Below are 21,576 nucleotides of genomic sequence, written 5' to 3' on the forward strand. Positions count from 1 at the left end.
TAAATAACATAAGGGAATAACTGCTACAAATAATTAATTTATTCTAAAAAAATCAACAACTTGGAAGAAATGAGAAAATACCTGTTAAAAAAACACCTTAAAACTGGAATAAAGCTGAATATGACTCTATCCATTACAAAAATTGAACTCAATACATTTTGCACATATCCAACTTTAATCTCAGATGGCTTCACGGGTGAAATCGTACCAACTTACATAGACTCTCTCAGGATCTAAGGAAAAGAGAACTCTTCCCAACTCTCCTTATGAAGCCAGTAAAATGCCAATACAAAGGCAGACAAGCAGCTACAAGAACTTTAGAGACCAATATCCCGCATGAACGTTAAGTGCAAAACCTTTAGCAATACATTTTATCCAGGAATGTGTTTGACTTAATGTTCAGAAATCAAATAATGTAATTCACCACTTTAACACAAAAGTAGAAAAAAATCATATCATCTTCTCATCTAGATGCAGAAGAGGCACTGATAAAGTTCATCACTACTTTATGATAAAATGATGTAAACTAGGAATAAAGGGGAGCTCTTTCAAATGGAGAAATGAGACCTGTGAAAAACATATAGCTATGGTCAGACTTAAATATGAAATACTGCAGAATCACCCTAAGACTGGGAACAGGGTAAGATAGTCCAAAAGCATCCCTTTTACTCAACAACTGTACTTAAAGTTCTAGTTTGTGCAGTAAGAATTAAAAAGAAAACATATAAAAGCATGTAAATTGATCAGTTGTCTACATAAAAAAATTCTAAGAAATATGCATGGCAACTTCTAGAACCCTAAAAAAATGATAAGGTTTAGGATACAAGGAAAATAAAATAAAATCAATTGTATTTCTACGAATAGGCAGCAAAAGTTTACAGGTTGAAATTAGGAAATACTTTTATTTACAAGACTGTGAAAAGAATAAGGTACTTAGCAATATACATTTTTAATTTATTTATTTATGATAGAGAGAGAGAGAGGCAGAGACACAGGCAGAGGGAGAAGCAGGCTCCATGCACCGGGAGCCCGATGTGGGATTCGATCCCAGGTCTTCAGGATCATGCCCTGGGCCAAAGGCAGGCGCCAAACCGCTGCGCCACCCAGGGATCCCTTAGCAATATATTTTTAAGAAACATGTCTAACCTGGACTTGTCTATACAAGATGTCTATACTAGAAATTGAAAAACAGTGTCGAAAGAAATTAGGAAAGATCTAAACAAATGGAAAAGTGGACCACTGGAAGACTCAATATCATTAACATGCAGTTTTTCTCTAGTTTCATTTATAGATTCAATATGAATCTATATAATAAATCTATCAGGTTCCTATCTGAAATAGAGTCTCTTTCTAAAAATTAATACGGATACAGTATATATACAAATAAATATACAAACATGTAATGGAAAGGAGTGTGAAGAACTTTTTGGGGATATATAAATGTTCCATATTTGTGATATATGTGCATGCATTCATCAAAACATCAAATTATGATGTATGTACTATGTATTTTACCTTTAAAAACTAAGAACAAATATCAAATTCTATTTATTTAGCTTGCTTCTAATAGTAATGTATGTTGAAAAAATTTGAAATTGGAATGACTTCTGCATATTCTAGATTTGAGCAATTAAATATAAATATTAAAATTGGTACTAGACTATTGCTGTTGTAGATAAAGGTGACAAATATGAACACGTGAAATTGGATTAAAATTAGTGGTATCCATATAAATTCATGATGGATGGATGGAAGAATGGATGGGTAGATGGGGGGCTGGCTGGGTAGATTGATGGCTGGGTAGGCAGGCAGATAGACACACAGACAGACATGTGGACATATACATATATTCACTGGCTCTGTCCACTGAGAAGACCAAGAACCAATGATACATTACTAAGGAGAATCTTGTTTTTTAAAATAGCATTCTCCATTAAAATGAATCAGAGCTCTTTAGAGCTGACACCAAGTCTGGGGAAGAGAAAAGTGTCAGATGAGCCTGGAATAAAAGGATATGATCAAAAAAGTTTGAGTTTTAAACATTTGAAAAGTTTATATAAAACGGTTTATAGTAGGTTTCCATTAGCTAATCTGGAATAAGCTCATAATCAGTATAACTCATGATAATTATAACACCTTGAATGAAATTTAAATCTATGAGATCATAATATAAATAAAAAGTAAAGATACAAATAAATAGAGTAAAGGCAAAGCTCTTCTTTATAGTAGAAAATCAATTTATGTGGAATGAAGACATAAGAAAATCATCAGTGGGCTATATGATCCAGCAATTCCACTTCTGGGTACAAAAAAAAAAAAAAAAAAAAACTGAAGTCAGGAACATGAAGACAAAGCTGCACTCTGATGTACATTATGGTATTATTCACAATAGCCATGATATAGAAACAACCTAAAGATATGCTGATGGGAGAACAGATAAAGAAAAAATGGTATTTACATAAAATGGAATATTATTCAGCCATAAAAGGAAATCCTGCCATATTTGGCAACATGGTTGAATTTGGAATATGCTAAGTGAAATAAGTCAGTCACAGAAAGACAAATACTGCATGATTCCACTTATATGAGGTATCTAAAATAGTCAAACTCAAAGAAGCAGAGTAGGGATGCCTGGGTGGGCTCAGCGGTTAAGCATGTCTGCCTTTAATTCAGGGCATAATTCCAGAGTCCCAGGATTGAGTCCCACATTGGGTTCCCTGCATGGAGCCTGCTTCTCCCTCTGCCTATGTCTCTGCATCTCTCTTTTTGTGTCTCTCATGAATAAAAAAATAAATCTTAAAAAAAAAAAAAAAAAAGGCAGAGTTGAGTGATGACTGCCAGGAGCTGCAGAGAGGGGCAAATGGGAAATTGCTGCTCAATAGGTATAAAGTTTCAGTTATGCATGATGAAAAAGCTCTAGAGATCTGCTGTACAATATAGTGCCCTTAGTCAACAATATTTTGTTCACTTAATAATCTGTTGAGGGTAGATCTCATGTTAAATGTTCTTCCTATGGAAGGAAAGAAGGAAAGAAGAAAGAAAATAAATCCTCAGTAGGAGTTAAAACTAGTGGTTGAATGTTTGAAAACCAGGGCAGCATATTTTCATAGTCACCAGTATTTGCATATGAATTATTACTTTTAAAAGATGAATTAATTTATAATAGAGATGTGACTGACTGTACCTTAACCAGTTAATCAAAGTAAATATCAGGTATAGTAGGACAAATTAATACCGGGCTTCCTGATATGATGCCCTGAGAAGGACCTGTGATTGCGTCTATAATATTCTTTTTTTTTTAAGATTTATTTATTATTTATTTTGACAGAGAGAACACGAGTGGGGAGAGCAGCATAGGGAGAGAGAATTTCCAGCAGACACCCCACTGTGTGAGGAGCCCACCTTGAGATTATGACTCCAGATGAAGTCAGATGCTTAAAGACTGAGTCACCGAGGCACCCCTATATCTGTATTCTTGCTAACACACTGAATATTTTATTTAGTTCTAAGAATTAATGACAGAGAAATAATCAAATCTCTCCCAATGATGTGAATATTTCCATTTTTATTTAATTCTGTCAGGCTTTATTTCATGTACTTTGAAGATCTACACAGACACATTTCTCACATAAGTTCTTGATAACTGACTACATTATCTTAATTTTCCTTTATCATTGTAATTTTTCAATATAAATACTTTTATATTAATTTATATACTATATATATTTGCTGTCTTTAATACAACAGTTTTAAATATAAAGTCAGCAATAGGCTGGAAGTAAAAGGTTGGAAAAATATACACCCAATTGCTGTATCATGTTTTTTAATTGATCGGAAATTTTTGCATTTTAGTTGTAATTGTTTGGCTATTTACATTTGATATAATTAATATTATGACAAGATTTAGATCTTTCATTTTATCTTTTTTTTCTATTTTTTAAAATTATTTTTCCCATGTGTTTTTTATTATCTTCCTCCTGTGTCCTTGTGAACATTTTTAGTATTCCATTTTAATTCTTCTATTAAGTTTTTAACTGCGTCTTTTTATGTTTTAGTGTTGGTCTAATGATTGCATATGAACACTTAAGTATCACTGTCTAGAGTTGATATTGTTCTTCATGCAAAATTTTAAGAATTTTGGTACAGTTTAATTTCACTCACCTCTCGTTCCTAGTGCTATTTTTACCATATTTATCTACATAGGATATAAGAGCCATAAAACAAGTTTTCTTTAGAAAAGTCATGTCTCAAATTAACAAAAGAAAAGAGAAAATGTGGCCTTGTATATTTACCCACAAAATTATTTCTAGTTCTCTTCATTTCTTCCTGCAGGTTCAAGTTTCAATCTGGTGTCATTTACTTTTAGCTTGAAATATATCCTTTAAAACCTTTTATAGGACATGCTGGTTTCACTTATCTAAAAAAATATCTTTAAAAAAAAGTCTTATTTTGCCTTAATTTTTGAAGATATTTTCCCTAGATACAAAACTCTATATTGATAGGTCCTCCCCTCCCCCATCTTAGCAATTTAAGTATAATCTTCCAATGTCTTTAGGCCTGGTTTTGGCTTTTGTTTTTTCTGACGAGAAAATGATATACTATCAAGTATATGATTATTCTATTTTATATGATTTTTTTTCTGGTGTCTTTCAAGATTCTCTCTCTCTCTCTCTCTCTCTCTCTCTCTCTCTAATTTTTATCAGTTGAATTAGGAGGTACTGAAGTGTAGCGATTTTCATTTGTCTAGATCATCCTAATCATTTTAAGTTGTTTTCCATAGATATGGAAAGGTTTTGATAATTATTTGTTCACATATTTTTCTGCCTCATTTTTACCCATTTCCTTGTGTTGCTTCATTTACATGTAAGTAAGAATATTTGATGGACTCCTGTGGAACTCTAAGGCACTGATCAGACTATTTTCATGTTTTATCTTCCTAATTAGATAATTTCCAATTAGTAGATTTGTCTTGAAGTTCAATTATCTTTCTCCTGTTGTCTCTAATATGCCTTTTAAGTCATCCAGTATATTTTATTTCAGATAATGTACTTTTCAATTCTAGAATTTCCCTTTGGTTCTTTTTTCTGTTATTTTTCCTTTTCTCTTTTTTCTTTACCTCCTCCTCTCCTTCTTGTTTTTCTTCTTCTCACTCTTCATTTTCATTACACCTGTTTATTCATTACAGCTATATTCTTATTTAAATCTTCAAACATATTTGCAATACAATGTAACACATTTGTAATTTGTAATTCCTTTAAATCCCCTGTTTACTAAATCTAAGTTTTCTGTCATCTTGGGTTCAATTTCTTTCTTTTTCTTAAAGATTTTATTTATGTATGTGTGTGTGAGAGAGAGAAAGGACAAGCAGAGGGAAAGGGACACACAGACTACATACCAAATCTGGAGCCTGATGTGGGGCTCACTGCCATGATTCTGTGTTCATGACCTGAGCCAAAATCAAGAACTGGATGCTTAATCAAGTGAACCTACTAGGCACCCTGGGCTCAATTTCTGTTGATTTGTTGTTGTTGTTGTTCTCTCAAATGTATGTTAATTTTCCTATTTCCTTTTTTTTTTTTTTTTAGATTTTTATTTTATTTATTCATGAGAGACACACAGAGAGAGGCAGAGACACAGGCAGAGGTAGAAGTAGGCTCCATGTAGGGAGCCTGACGTGGGACTTGATCCCGGATCTCCAGGATCACACCCTGGGCTGAAGATGGCGCTAAACCGCTGAGCCACCGGGGCTGCCCTGTTTCTTAATATGTGTAATTCTTTTCTTTTTACTTATATTCTGGAATTGTAGATGATACACTGTAGCATATTTGAGTTATGTCATGTTCCTTAAAAATGTATTATACTTTTTACAGTTAATTCCTGACAGATCTTTCTCATCTAATCAGGCTAAGTTTCATTAATGTTTTGGTTAGATATATGAAAGTTTTCCACTTATCCTAAATTATACCCCTTATTCATAACTTGAGGTCTTATCATGGTCTCCTTTGAATGCTTGAAGTGTTTAGTAATACCTTTAAACACTGGCTGTGTTGGAAATTGAATATATCTCCAACTTGCATTGCCTTTGGAATAAATATTCTGTCCTCAGCCCTGCACCAAATAGTCTTTCCTTAGAGAGTCTAACTCTTAGATTTTGTGGTTAATACCCACAAAATCTCCTAGGGCAATTGCAGGGACCAATGCCTTTTTCACAGATAGTCACCCACTTCAGCAGCCAAGAATTCTATTTTCTCTCTCAACTTAGTAACACTGTTATGTTTTAACTCTCCTGCTCTATGATACAAAAATTTCCTCATATAGAAATCTGTGACAATCTTGGGGCAATCAATCCTGGGGCAATCATGAGCTCATCTTTTGTGTTACCATTTCTCAAGAATCACAGCCCTAAGCTACAGATTGTTTAATGATTGAAAACAATGGTCTCATATGTTATGTCCCATTCTATTTGTTTTTGACAAAGGAACAAGAGCAGTAACAGCTTTCCTCTGATAGATGGAAGCACAAGTTCTTCCTTAATATTAATTTATATTCTAATGTCTAAAGTTTTCTTATTCTTTTATTATTGTTTCAATAATAAGCTTTCATAGTACACACACACATTGGTGAGAAATAGAAATCTATCCTCTTCCTCTTCTCTCTAGACACAGACATAGATAGATAGATAGAGAGGTCAATGTAGAAATATGCATCTCTCTTGGTAATAGTATGCAAATATGCATACATCTTTTATGCTACTATGTTTAACCTTTTCATATGTATCTTTAATCATCTTTTACATAAATTGTTTAAACTGTAATTACTTAAATGCATTTTCATTTCTCTTTTATCCTGTAATTATTTAAAGAAGTAAAAAAATTATGTATCTAATTGCCCTGGCATTTTAGCTTAAACTTGAAAATTAATATTTAGTTTTACCACATTTTCAGTAAATAATATGACCTAGTAACTTCTGTAATAAATGTAGTAAATTGTCTCCCAAATCTTGAAAATTTGTAAATGTAAAAATATGATTATAAAATACTTTTAGTGCTCAAAGTTCCATATATAGGTATTAATTTAATGCTATTTATCATACTTTTCAAATACTCTATCCCTTTTTACCTTACAGTTCACCCTTGAACAACACAAGTTTGAACTGTGTAGATCCACTTATACATGGATTTTTTTTCCTATATAATACAGTACTATAAATGTATTTTCATTTATGATTTTCCTCATAACATTTTCTTTCTTTTACCAGCTTTAAATAAAAAATATGTTCATAAAACTTAAAAAAAGGCAGATGTTCAACCAACTGAACCACTCAGGCACCCCTGGTATTAAACTTGTAAGACTCTTAAAAAAATTACAAAATATGTGTTAGTAGACTGTTTATGTTATTAGTAAGGCTCCAGTCAATAGCAGGCTACTAGTGAAATTTAGGTAAAGTAAAAGTTACACAGGGATTTTGAAATGCATATGTGGGTGTGGGTGTGTGAGGGGGTTAGCATCTCTGATACTTGAGTTTTTCAAGGATCAACTGTAATTAATTAGCTAGTTAGTCTGTATGTCTTTTAATCTAATCAGAAAACTAGAGGTATTTTGAAATATGGTTCAACATTTGGATCCTCGTATTTTTCTTGTTATACTGCAAATAGTTTACTTTTATATACTTAGTTATATTTAAGGCAGAAAGCTTCAAAATTACAACTCCATTTTAAATTTCACCTTTTAACATTCAATAATTTTGATTCAGAATTTAAAATTGACTCACCTTTCACTCATCATAAATCTTTGTCCATGTTTTTATTCACTAACATGTCTACACTTATTTAAAGATCACTAATACTCCTTTGGTAAAACTTACTGATTAGTTCTTAATGTAACTCAATTTTAAGTAGTTTAAATACTTTTAATTTTGTGAAAGCCATATTTCCTATATTCTGACTATTATTTGTTTTACATATGCCCTATTGTCTTATCACTGTTATGTATGGTACTAATTTTCATCCTATGTCATATCTACTATTTCCCCTCAATCTTTCATCTCTTTGAACATTTCTTCCCGGTATTCATACCACATGTTGAACATGCATGACATATATAAATTGGTTTTATATGGATTAATGTAATAAAAGCATTTCAGAAGAATGAGATACCTCTGATGTTCTATTTTTTGTTATTTTACTAGTCAACATTTAGGAAATATTGAAAAGCTGGTTATGTCAATAGGGTATGAAACTTTCCTTTGACTCATTCAATATTATTTGGTAATTTGTAGAAGAGATACACATGGAGGTCATAAACTATTCATATTCCACTTCTAGTACATAATAGATTATAATTAATGTAACCTTTTATAATGAGGTGGAACTATTTCTTCTTGGCCCTGTGACTATTTAATTAACAGAACAACAACAACAACAAAAAATAACAGAAACAACTCAAAAACACAAACCTAAACTTGTCAACTAACACCAATTCCTAATTATTCTTGGCTGGATGCATTTTCTAACCCTTCAAGAGCCAGTGCCAGTCCTCACTAGTCCTACATAAGCCAAAATGCAGCTTCTTGCCTTCTTTTATATGATGTTGTGTCTTACTTCTGGAAAATGACTGTGGGGGGATGAAGAAAATGTAAATCAGCCTTCTTTTGTTCAAATTTTAAGGAGAAAACTCTCTTAAGAAGTTAGATACTATGTTATGTTCTTTAAAACCAAATAGCTTTATATTGACTATGTTACTTAAAATAAAACCAATTTGCCTTATATTGATGGGTCAAATTCAAAAGCTATATGTAATTTCACTTTCTCTTTTGTATAGATAGAAAAAGCAACTTGATTTTTGAGAAATATTTAGGTAATGGGGAGTGACAGCACCAGGATGACAGCATAGTTTGTTTCTGACTTCACTTCTGCCATAAGAACTATTTAAAAAAAAAAAAATGACACCATTGCAAGAATCCTAAAACATAGAGGTAAGTGTGAATTAGCCCCTGCATCACAGGGACCACAAGAGACTGTATTAGAAAGATTTAAAAAATTGCTACACATTGACTGCCTTGCCCCTCCCCCAGGTCAGTTCAGCACCACATAGAGAGGTCACCCCTGAGCCTCAGTTCTTCTAGAAGGAAATGAGAAACCAAATGGGACAACAAGAACTTCCCAGCATGGTATGTCATTTCACAGGAACTCCACAAGGATTGCAGGGAAATATGCAGGGCTCAACAACTGGGAATCACACTGACAGAGAAGCAGAGAGGGGCTTGTAAAAGGCGCAAGGATCTTGGCAGACAGAGTTCATACTTTAAGTGACCAAGGAGTAATTCAAACCAGCAGTTTTACGCATCTGCAGAATCAAGACATTATGCACCCCAAACAGGAAATGTGGAAGATTGCAGATGTGCCTGATTTGGATCCTCAAAGGAGTTTAGCTGGCCCCAGAGACAGGTGTGCCTACAATGAGGCAAGTAGCTGAATCACATCCCCACACTCTGTAGAGTGTGTCTTCTACCACATATGACTAGAAAGACCAGTGATAACTGCTAGAAGCAGTGTGGTCCAGCGCCACCTGAGCTGAGAAGTGAGTGGGTACAAGTGATCATCTCTAGAACAACACCAGTATCAGGCATCAAGTGTCCCCCCTGCATTCCCCAGGCAGGGGGATAAATTCATAGTCAAGGCTGAGGGCATATCCTGGCCCTGCTTGACTTAAAGTCTATATAGAAAAAACTAAAGGCCTAGAGAGACCCCTCCCCATTCTAGCCAGACAAGGGAATTCAGACATAGCCCCATCTGCTGTGGAGGGTCTCATGGCCCTATCTGATCAAAGGAACTGTCAAAAATACCTGGAAGCTACATAAGCTAGTGATGCTCAAACCAGGAGACAAGCAGACAAGGCCAACAGTTTAAAGAGCAAAGCCAAAAAAAAAAAAAAAAAAGAGCAAAGCCAGTAGTCCTGTTTGGCCACAGAACCTTGGGTGTAACCTGGCATGGATTAACACAGCAAAGATTTTTATTGGCTTTAACTATTTCTCCTGCTGAGAATCTAGGGTAGAGAATTGAATTCATAGCCCTGCTGAATACTGATTTCAGCATATATGACCAGAGAACCTGCCTTGAGCACATAAGAAGCTGTTTAGTGCAATAAACACCTCTATGAGAGCACAGCTCATGACATCCCCTGTATACAGAGCAAAACTAGTAGTCTCACATGACCAAAAAATTCAGTGCACACTCTGGCCTGATTTGGGTCCCCAAACAAGTAGCCATACAGGTTCTGGGTTCTTATCTGGCTGCTCAGTTAGGGCTGGGAAGCTAATTTATAACCCCACCTACTAAGGAATATAGTACCCACTACCAAAAATCTCATAAACCTCACCAGAGAATCAAAGCAACTGAGGGCCCATAATACAGCCTCACATGTGCAGGGAACCAAGTCAACAGCCCTATCCAATTATTCCCAGCTAGTAGATCAATCCCCTATCTTAGCTCTCAGAGTTCAAACAGTTCTTTCACCAAACATAGACCCCAAGTGTCCAAAGACATTATCAGCAGGCATATCCAGAAACCTGAACTGAGCTGATTAAGGAAAGCACAGCCATCAAACACACATAGACACATACACAGAGAAATTCTATAGTTGAAAAACATAATAACTGAAACATTCAATATAGTTTAAATGCATATTCAATGATACCAAAGAAATAATCAGCAACCTGGAGAATAAGACTTTGGAAATTATCCAGTCAGAGGAACAGAAAAAAAAAAAGAAAAAGAATGAAGGAAGCCTATAGGAATATGGAACACAATGAGAAGAAACAATATTTTCATTATGGGAATTCCAGAAAAGGAAGAGAAAGACAAAAAAAATACAGAAAGTATATTTAAAGCAATAATGGCTGAAAACTTCCCAAACCTGGGGAAAGAATGGTCATTCAGATTCATAACAGCCAAAGGATCCTGAATACATTTGACCTTAATAGAACAAAAATGAAACACAATTTAATTATAATTAAATTGTCAGAGGTCAAACACAAACAAAAAAAAATTAAGAGCAATAAGAGAATACAGAGAAGCTACAAACAAGGGGAACTACATAAGACGTTGTTGTATTTCTCAAAAGAAACTATTCAGGTCAGGAGAGAATGGAATGACATATGTAACATTTTGGGAAAAAAAATGTCAACCAAGAATTCTACACCGAGTAAAGCTTTCTTTCAGAAATGGAGGAGGGGTAAAGATTTCCCCAAACAAGTAAAAAGTGATAGAGTATTACCACCAGATCTGCCTTATAAGAAATGCTAAAGAGAATTGAGTGGATGAAAAAGATTGCTAATTGATAACATAAACACATAACATTATATGTTCTCATTCATTTGGGGAATATAAATAATAGTGAAAGGGAATATAAGGGAAGGGAGAAGAAATGTGTGGGAAATATCAGAAAGGGAGACAGAACGTAAAGACTGCTAACTCTGGGAAACGAACTAGGGGTGGTAGAAGGGGAGGAGGGCGGGGGGTGGGAGTGAATGGGTGACGGGCACTGGGGGTTATTCTGTATGTTAGTAAATTGAACACCAATAAAAAATTTAAAAAAAAAAACACATAAGACATAAAAGGTAGTGTAAATCTTACGGCAACAGTAACTATATAATTAAAGTTAGATTCTGCAATATCAAATAATGATGCATAATTCATTTACAACCCTAGTTTAAAAAATTTTTAAAAAGATAGTATAATTACCATAACTACAATAATCTGTTATTCATTACACAATATTTTAAAAACATGTAAATTATGACATAATGACTTAAAATGTAGGAGAGGAAAAAGCAAAAGTGTAAAGTTTACTAATTCTATAAAAGTTATTTTTAGTTTAAAATAAGGTGTTTAAGAAATTTTATGTAAGCTTCATGGCAACTACAAAGGAAATTCTGTAGTAAAAACACAGGAGACTATGATAATTATGTCAAAGCCTACTGATATCAAGAAGCAGCAAAATAGACGATATAGTATAAAAAACAAAGAACAATGGATCTATAAAATATAAAGAAAGCAATGAACAAAATGTCAATAGGAAGTACTTACCTATAATCATGTAAATCGACTACATTCTCCAACTGAAAGACTAAATGGATTCAAAAGAAAAAAAAAATATCCAACAGAATGCTAAGAGACTCACATTGGCCTTAAAGGCACATAGACTGTGAGTAAAGTGATGGAAAAAGATGTTTCAAGTAAATAGTAACTATTACTAATAATAATATTTTAATAATAATGCAGGGGTAGCTATACTTCTATTGGACAAAATAAATTTTGAACTAAAAATGATACGAAAAAGGAAAAGGTCATTTTATAATGATAAGATGGTGAATGCTCAAGAAGATATAACACCAGATATTTATGGGTCCCAAATTACAGCACCTAAATATGTAAAGCAAAACCTAGCAGAGATAAAAGGAAAAATAAATAGTAACCCAATAACAGTTGGGAACTTCAATCAATACCATTTCTTAATAATGAATAGATCATACAGAGAATCAATAAGGAAACAATAGACTTCAACAACACTATAGGCCAAATGGACCTAACAAATATATATAGCACATTATATCCAACAATCGCAGAATACACAGTTTTCTTAAGTGGACATAGAGAATTCTCTAGGATAGACCACAAAACAAATTTTAGTGAATCAAGAAGACTGAAGTATCTTCTTTGACCAGGATGACATGACACTAGAAATTAATAGCAAAAGAAAAAACTAGAAAATCCATGAACACATGAAAACACTCTCCTGAACAATCAAAAATTCAAAGAAGAAACTTAAGGGAAAATTAAAAAGTTCCTTGAGACCAAAATGGAAACACAATGTACCAGAATATGTGAGACACAGAAAAAGCAGGTCTCAGAGGGAAGTACTCAACACCTATGTTAAGAAACAATAAAATACCAAATAAATAACCAATTTCAAGATTTATCATATAGCTGGCTTTAGTTAACAAACTATGTACTGATAAAGGAATAAAAACTTGGATCAGTAAAACAGAACAGAGAAGCCAGAAATAGCTTTGCACACGTAGAGCCAATACTTGGTAAGGCTACAACAACAGTCAAATGAAGGGATAAAACTCTTGTCAATCATGCTGCAGGAATTAGATAACCATAGGCAGAAAAAATCTTGACCTAAATCTTGCACCTTAAATGAAATTGTTTTAAAATATTATTTATTTATTTATTTATTTATTTATTTATTTATTTATTTATTATACACATAGCGAGAGAGAGAGAGAGGCAGAGACACAGGAGGAGGGAGAAGAAGGCTCCATGCGGGGGAGCCTGACGCGGGACTCGATCCCAGGACTCCAGGATCGTGCCCTGGGCCAAAGGCAGGTGCTAAACCGCTGAGCACCCAGGGATCCCATCAAATGAAAATTTTAAAAATGAGTCATAAACTTAAATATACAATACAATACTATACAACTTTAACAAGAAAACATAGGGAAAAAAATCTGGGACCTAGGACTTGGTGAAGCATTTTCAGATACAGTATCAAAAGCAAAATCCCTAAAAGGAAAGATCAATAAATAGGATGGTATCAAGATAAAATTCAAATCTGTGCTCTTTTCCTGTGAAGAGAATGAAAAGACAATCTAAATCCTGGGAGAAAATATTTGCCACTTATTTGTCAAAGGACTTATAGCTCAAATATTTTAAGGAAACAAAAAAACCTTCAAAACTCATCAGTTTAAAAAAATTAAATTAGAAAATAGGCAAAAGACATGAAGAAACATTTTGCCAAAGAGTATATATACATGGTAAAGAAACATAAGATGTTCAACATCACTAGATATCAAGAAAGTGCAGATTAAGCCATGACTAGGTATTACTCCACATCAATAAAACAACAAAAATAAAAAGAGTGAAAATACCAAATGCTCATAAAATAGCAGAGAAACCAGATCACTTGTGCATTGTTGGTGGTAATGCAAAAGAACACAGTTGCTCTGAAAAAATAGTACCATAGTCTGTTACACTCATGCCATGGGACATGACTTAGTAATAAGTAAAGAAAAATGACTTATGTACATAACAATTTTGATGGATCATAGGAAGATTATGCTGAATGAAAAAAGTCTCAAATGGTCAGATACTATATGGTTCCATTTTTATTACTTTCTCAAAATGACTAACAATAGACATTGGGAACAAAGTCGTTTCCCAAGGCTCGGAATGGTAGGAGTAAGTGTAACTATAAAGGAGTAGCTCAAGGAAGATCTTTGTGGGGATGGAATATCTTGCTTGCATTACATAAAAAAATGAAAATATGCGTGTAATAAAATGCCATAGAACTAAATATGTATATTGAATCAAAGTCAGTTTCCCAGTTTTAATAATTATTCTAGGGTACCAATGCAGGAAATGCATGAAGGGCACACAAGATTTCTTTCTATTACCTTTGCAATATCTGATGAATTTATAATTACTTCAAAATTCGAAGTTAAAAAATTCATATCATTTTCCTATTATCATTGGGTAACATCATTAGGAATTTAATTTCTTTTGTATATCCTTATTCTATCAAGTAATAAATTTTTGAATCAACATCTTCCAGACTGTTTCATAAAACAAATGTTCTGTACAGAATATATTTGTTCCCATACAAAAAAGGGCTTGGGGGATAATCTGGAAAATCCTATTAATAATATCAACTTTTCAAAAATTCACAAAGCACAAATTGATTAAAAGATGCTCTTAACACGTAAATTGTTTCTTTCCTGATAACCATGTGACTTCATAAAATAGAAAATAATACCCTAGCACCTATTACTTAAAACATTGGGTTAGTGAAAGCAGGGACTGGGATTAGTAATTTTGCAAAGACTATGAGAGCTTTCTGAGCTCCACTCACTCGGCTCCAGTCTACAGTGATGAATTTCTGATGCTCAAGACAGTTGATCCTTCACCAGAAGTCTTTTTTTTTTTTTTTTTGACATTATACCTGGCCTACTTTCTCACATAATCTCCCAAAGAAAACAAAAGCTATTCACAGGCTATGATTAATAAAGTCGCTAAAAAACATACCAGCTATTTTCAAGGTGATGTATTACTTTTGAAAACTCATGCTGAGATTAGTATTTTATATATAACTAAATTATCCCCACTTGTCCCCTCCAAAAGTGATTTGTACTTATTTTAATTCTCATTCCTAATATGAATGTTTATGTATCTCTTTTACTAGAGAGGGAGTCCACAGTTATTTAGGTAACATCTTGTTTTTGTATGTTTATACTCCAGGGCCACTTAGATCAGAGGTACCCAGTGTTTATCAAATAAATAAAAGTACATGTCGTATATGCAAGGGTTAATTCCAAAATGCTTGGTTGGACTTTATATGATTATTGACAAAGAAGGAAGTAATTATCTAGGTCAGTGGTATTCAGTGATGTGCATTACTGCACTGTTGCCCTCCAACTGGGGGACCCTATTCTTTGAATTTCATTTTTGCCACAACTGAGCACAAATTCTGATATGCTAAAAAGTTTCAGATGGAACACTGAACTCGATATGGTAGGGAAGTAATATACAGAATTTTACAATGAGCGAAAAGTAAAATATATATAATAGTATCATGCCATACTTTTTCATTCCCCAAAATTCACCTGTTTACTAAAAAATGAGAGATTTCTGCTATAACAAATGAGAGAAGGCAGTCAGGGTATAAATAAGTCAACAAAAAATCCTGAAGGATACCTATGTCAGGAAATTATAGTTACACATTTATAGAAACCAAAGGACGATGCTATTGACATAGTGATAATATAGAAGATACTGTGTTTTCATTATTGCTGACTTTTTAAATATTTTTGTTTTCAAAATTTCAGGCACAAATATCTGATTTGTCTTAATCTATTTTTTTCATTCTTTATTCAAATATCAATTTGAATATTATTTTTTCAGATAGCAATTTCTCAATGAGGATGACTCTGCCCTATTTAAAACTAGAGCCACCATTCCAAATATTTTCTTTCCTACTTTTCATTATTACATTTTGCTAGAGCACTTACCAATTATGAGATATATTGTGTCATTTCACTTATTTTATTTATGTTTGTGTCACTTTGCACCACCACCAACCACAATGAAAGATCCTTGAAAGCAGGAAATTTGTCTACATTGTTCACTATATCCAAATAATTAGAACAAATGCTGGTACATAATAGATGTTGAATAAATATTGCTGCATGAATAAATGTTCTTTTAAAATTTTTTCTTAATACATCCAAAAAATTATGTCTGGTAATCAAATATGCATACCCACTAAACCTTGACTTCATTATAACTGTATTAATTAAACAATTCAAGAAGATATATGCAGAACGATTTTCTTTTAATTTAAAAATTAACTATTGGGGATCCCTGGGTGGCGCAGCGGTTTAGCGCCTGCCTTTGGCCCAGGGCGCAATCCTGGAGACCCGGGATCGAATCCCACGTCGGGCTCCCTGCATGGAGCCTGCTTCTCCCTCTGCCTGTGTCTCTGCCTCTCTCTCTCTCTCTGTGATGACTATCATAAATAAATAAAAATTAAAAAATTAAAAAAAAATTAACTATTGCCAATGATTGAAAGCCTGATATGAGTGCATGTGCCATTAAGGAAATAAAGAATAAAATAAGAGCTGTCCTTTCACCAGACAATGTTTTCAGAATTTTGTATTGTTTTGATTAGTGCTTCTCAAATTTTAATGCACGCATGAGTCACTGGAGGATGTTGTTAAAATGCAGTTTATAATTCTGGAGTGGTTACTGAATTCTTTTTTTTTTTTATTTTTAATTCTTTTTCATTTTATTTTATTTTTAATATTTTATTTATTCATGAGAGACACCGAGAAAGAGAGGCAGAGACACAGGCAGAGGGAGAAGCAGGCTCCCCAGGCAGGGAGCCTGACATGGGACTTGATCCCAAGTTTCCAGGATCAGGCTCTGGGCTGAAGGCGGTGCTAAACCGCTGAGCCACCCAGGCTGCCCTGGTTACTGAATTCTAAGAGCTGTTTACACATGGGCCCAGATTTGAGTAGCTGAGTTTAGATATTTTTTTAACAATGTTAAATTGCACACTAATATTTCTAAAACCTGATATTTTGAGGAATATTTTATTCAGTAGGAAAAATGTGCTTTAAAATATTTTTAATGACTCAAATAAGACTATTTAGTAAATGAGTAAAAGAGCATGCTATATTGTTTATCAAATGTCCTTTCACCAAAAGGGAACCCTAAATAAACTATGGTCTGTGAAGAATGACTGCACATCCAAGTAGGGTCATTGATTGTAACAAATCACCACTCTGTTGGGGGAAACTGATGGTAGGCAAGGTTGTAGGTGTATGGGAGCTCTGATTTCCTGTGAACCTGAAACTCCCTTTAAATACAGTCTATTGGGACGCCTGGGTGGCTCAGTGGTTGAGTCTGCCTTCAGCCCTGGATGTGATCCTGGGTCCCGGGGAGAAAGCCTACTTCTCTCTCTGCCTATGTCTCTGCCTCTCTCTCTGTCTCTCTCATAAATAAATACATAAAATTTAAAAAAAAAAAAGGTCTACCAAAAGTAAAATAAAAATGACAACCTACAGAATGAGAAAAATATATTTGCAAGTCATATATTTGATAAGAGCTTTTCAGATCTAAAATATATAAAAAACTCCTATAACTCAACAACAAAAGACAAACCATCCACTAAAGAGATGGGGAAAGGATTTCCATAGACATTTCTCCTAAAAAGTATACAAACAGATAGTAAGTGCAAGAAAAGATGCTTAACATTATTTGTCAATAGGGAATGGCAAATCAAAACCACAATGTGATTCTCCATTCTATAACACACTAGGATGGTTAAGCTATTTTAAAAATAATTATAAGAAGGAAAATAAGTAACAAGTGTTGGCTAGGTCCCAGACCTCATCCAAGGATTTGCTAAATATCTTTCCTCCTGGCCTGTTCTTACCATGCTTCTTAACTTTGTGATTTGCCCTCTCTCCATTTATGGTCTCCCTCAACTTACTCTGTATTTTCACATAGCACTTGTCACCTTTTAACAAACTCTATAATGTACTTTATAGACAAAGGGGGTAGATGGAAAGGGGGGAGAGAGAGATTTTGTGATTAAATCTAGAATATGGGAAAAAACATTTTTGTCTGTCTCATTTACTGATGTATACTAGGTGCCTCCAACATTGCTTAATATGTAATTTCTTAATAAATATGTGTTAAATTTATTTGCTCTCTTTTCTCTACCTCCTGTGATCATTTTTGACAGGGTTTTAAAATTTTATGTCTTTCCAAACCCTGTCTTATATCTATATTCTATTCCAATAATTTGCACTATTAGCTAATTAGTTTCTAATGGAAGTCTTTTATTTAGGATATAAATTTAGGATATTTATTTGGGACATAAATTTTTCTCTAAGCACTCACTTAGCTAAATCTCACAAGCTTTTTATGCATTGTTTTTATTATTATTTATTTAAAATATTTTCTAGTTTTATTGTAATTCTTTTGGAGGGGTGGGCATAGGTTATTAAAAGTGTGTTTCTCCTAACCTAATAGGTATTTTCCAGCTTTTGTTTTCTAATGGATTTCCAGCCTAATTAAAAAGACATAATGTGTCACTTTAATCCATTTTAAATTATTGACATTTCCTTACTGTTTAATAATATAATATCTCTTTTTTGGTAAATATTCTATGTATGTTTCAAAAGAATAGATATCTGCAGATGGTAAATACAGGGTTACATTTGCCCATTACTTACTAATTATGTTGACTAAATATCTACCATCCTTACTAATCATGGTATAGAATTAAACTATTTTCAGTATGCCTGAGACATTCTTAATTGTGTATGAACAATAAATACGATAATTAGAATATATGGTGAAACAAAAAATATGGTTGCTTTCCAAAGAAGCCTGTATATCATTGGCAAAGATATGTTCAAATAGGATTTTAGAGTTATCAGACATACATATCATTTTCCTGTTGACTGTGCTTCATATTTTAGAAATAGTACTTATATAATAAAGCCAAAAATAATATTTTAATTTTTCTGCCAGATTTTGTTTTCAGAGTCTATACCAATCTGTGGAAAATTAAAGCTGCAAGTATTTCCATTTTAGAAAAGATTATTTTCTCATTTTCTATCAGAGACAATCCATTTCTTTAAAATGAATTTTAAATTATTTCTGTTATTCTTCCATGGTGTATTTCTACCTAATGATATTTCAGAATGTTTTCTTAGAAGCATGATATTAAATCAGTCTTTATTTAGAATTCTCAAAAAATCAAAGAACGAAAACTCCAAGCACTATGGAAGTTAAGGTTAAATTTTTTATTGATTGCCACTCAAATTTCTGAAATCAGTTGCTACGGTAATTTTTAAGATTTTTCCCCCTTCCTATTCTTCTTGATCTATTTAGGGCATCAAAGTTTAAGAATATATACAGGATAATAAATTCATAGACCATATGTTAACAACTCTATAATTAAAACATTTAAAATTATAGAATGGGAACAAACGTAAATTTTTAAAAATACATAATAAAAATAAGCAATGCTATTAAAAAAAATCATACTAATGCATGTGAACCACTATCAAAATGTGGGTTTCTTTTTAAGGTCTAGTGTCATGTTGTTATTTGTTCTAACAAGCTGAAAAGTTGTGTTTTATCTATATATCTGGAAGTAATTCAGCTTTCTTGCTTCAGTATTACTGATATGAGAAACCCCACTCAAAACTTAAGGGTGATTTGGTAATCAATTCACCAAAAAGCATGTTCTGGTGCAACTTTCCTTCCAAAATTTTAACATTACTTTTACAATTTTTTCATACAAAAGAACCACCAGTATTATGCTAAGTGAATTAAGTAAGAGCAAGACAAATACCACATGATTTATATGTGGAATCAAAAAAAAAAAAAAAACAACTAAACTAAACAAATGAATAAACAAACAAAAAGCAGAATAAAACCCATAAATACTGAGAAACTGATGGTTGCTGGAGTGTAAGGGGATGGAGGATGAGTAAAATGAAGAAGGGGAGTGGGAGACACAGGTTTGCCATAGGGAATAAATAAATCATGGGGATGAAAAATACAGCATAGGGACTATAGTCAATGGTAATGTAATTGCATTGTATGGTAACAGATGGGAGCTACACTTGTGGTGAGCACAGCATTATGTACAGAGCTGCTGAATCACAATGTTGTACACCAGCAATTAATGTAACATTGTGTGTCAACTATCCTCCAGAAGAAGGAACTACTAAGACAGTAAGTTCCCATACATTACAGACTCTCCTACCACATCAGCACTCTTTCCTAAATACAGACAAAGCATTTCTAGAAATAGTTACAAACTTAGAACCTAAATACAAAGAGCGGCAGGAAAACTTAATCATAAATAAATCGATACATTCAATACTGAAAAATTTCATTGAATTTTATCTGGGGAAATTTTATCTATTTTTACATAAAAAATAAAATTCAAAATAATAATATCTGCTCTATTTGACTGATAACCTAATAGATTTGTGATACTGAAGTGAAAATGGCAATGAAGAAACTGTAAAATCATTTAATGCAGAAAGTAACTAAACATGCAGCAGAAAATATAAGGTAAAGGTAAATATTAATTCAGAATTCAAGATCAGCCGAATATTTTTGCTTGGTTCACATGTGCTAATAACAGATACTGTAAAAAAATAATCTGCAACTGAAGGGACAGTTACTGGATATAAATAGAATTTCTATATCTGTAACTTTTTTTATATTTTAAAATTCAGTTACACACAGAGGTGGTATAGTAGCTTCAACAAAGCAGGAAATCATAAAGTCCTTGTTTCTAGGACCAACTCTGAAAACACCGGTCTTAAGAACTTTGACAAAATTGTAACCACTTCTGTTGGCAGCTTCATCGGTATAATATACACCAAGAGTGTCTGTCCCCCTAACCCCTCAGGGTTTCTGTGAAGATCAAGCAGACAGTAGTAGTAGATTAGAGGACTTTGAAAGTTAAAAGTTCTATACAAATGAGAGCTCTTAATTTACAGAAGACATTCTTGACATTCCAGACTTGGTTCAACAACAACAGCAGCTCAGACTAAAATATTCTTGCTCAGAAATTATTCCTGGTAAGTGGAATAATTTGTCAACCTTCATTTCAACAATCTGTATTCATCTCATTTGCCATGAAATGAGGCAATAACTGGACTGTGCTGCACAATTTACAGACTTACACAAACGAGCATATATGGCCCATTTAGCTAAGGATATTTTAATCGTGCTGTTTATTATGAGTTGATCTCCTATAATAATATCATATATCAGCTGATATGTATTTCCTTTAGAAGATGACCTTGTTTAATAGATTACCTAGGTATTTTTTTTAACATTTATCACATCTCATAATTTACACAAAGGAATGATAACTCTCTAAAATGCACCAAGCATAGAAACCTATTAACCCTGCATGAATTGGCTATGGTGGATGTTTTGCTTGTCTTTTTTTCCAAAACTTTCTTTCATATGAAAA

At 33.2% G+C, this 21,576-nt stretch overlaps 1 protein-coding gene across 1 annotated transcript in view; it reads right to left on the minus strand.

Moving 5' to 3' along the window:
• MALRD1 (MAM and LDL receptor class A domain containing 1) overlaps window positions 1-21,576 on the minus strand; it is a 754,089-nt gene that overhangs the window by 426,831 nt on the left and 305,682 nt on the right.

Source organism: Canis lupus, chromosome 2 (assembly GCF_011100685.1).
Source record: "Canis lupus familiaris isolate Mischka breed German Shepherd chromosome 2, alternate assembly UU_Cfam_GSD_1.0, whole genome shotgun sequence".
NCBI classification, from domain to species: domain Eukaryota; kingdom Metazoa; phylum Chordata; class Mammalia; order Carnivora; family Canidae; genus Canis; species Canis lupus.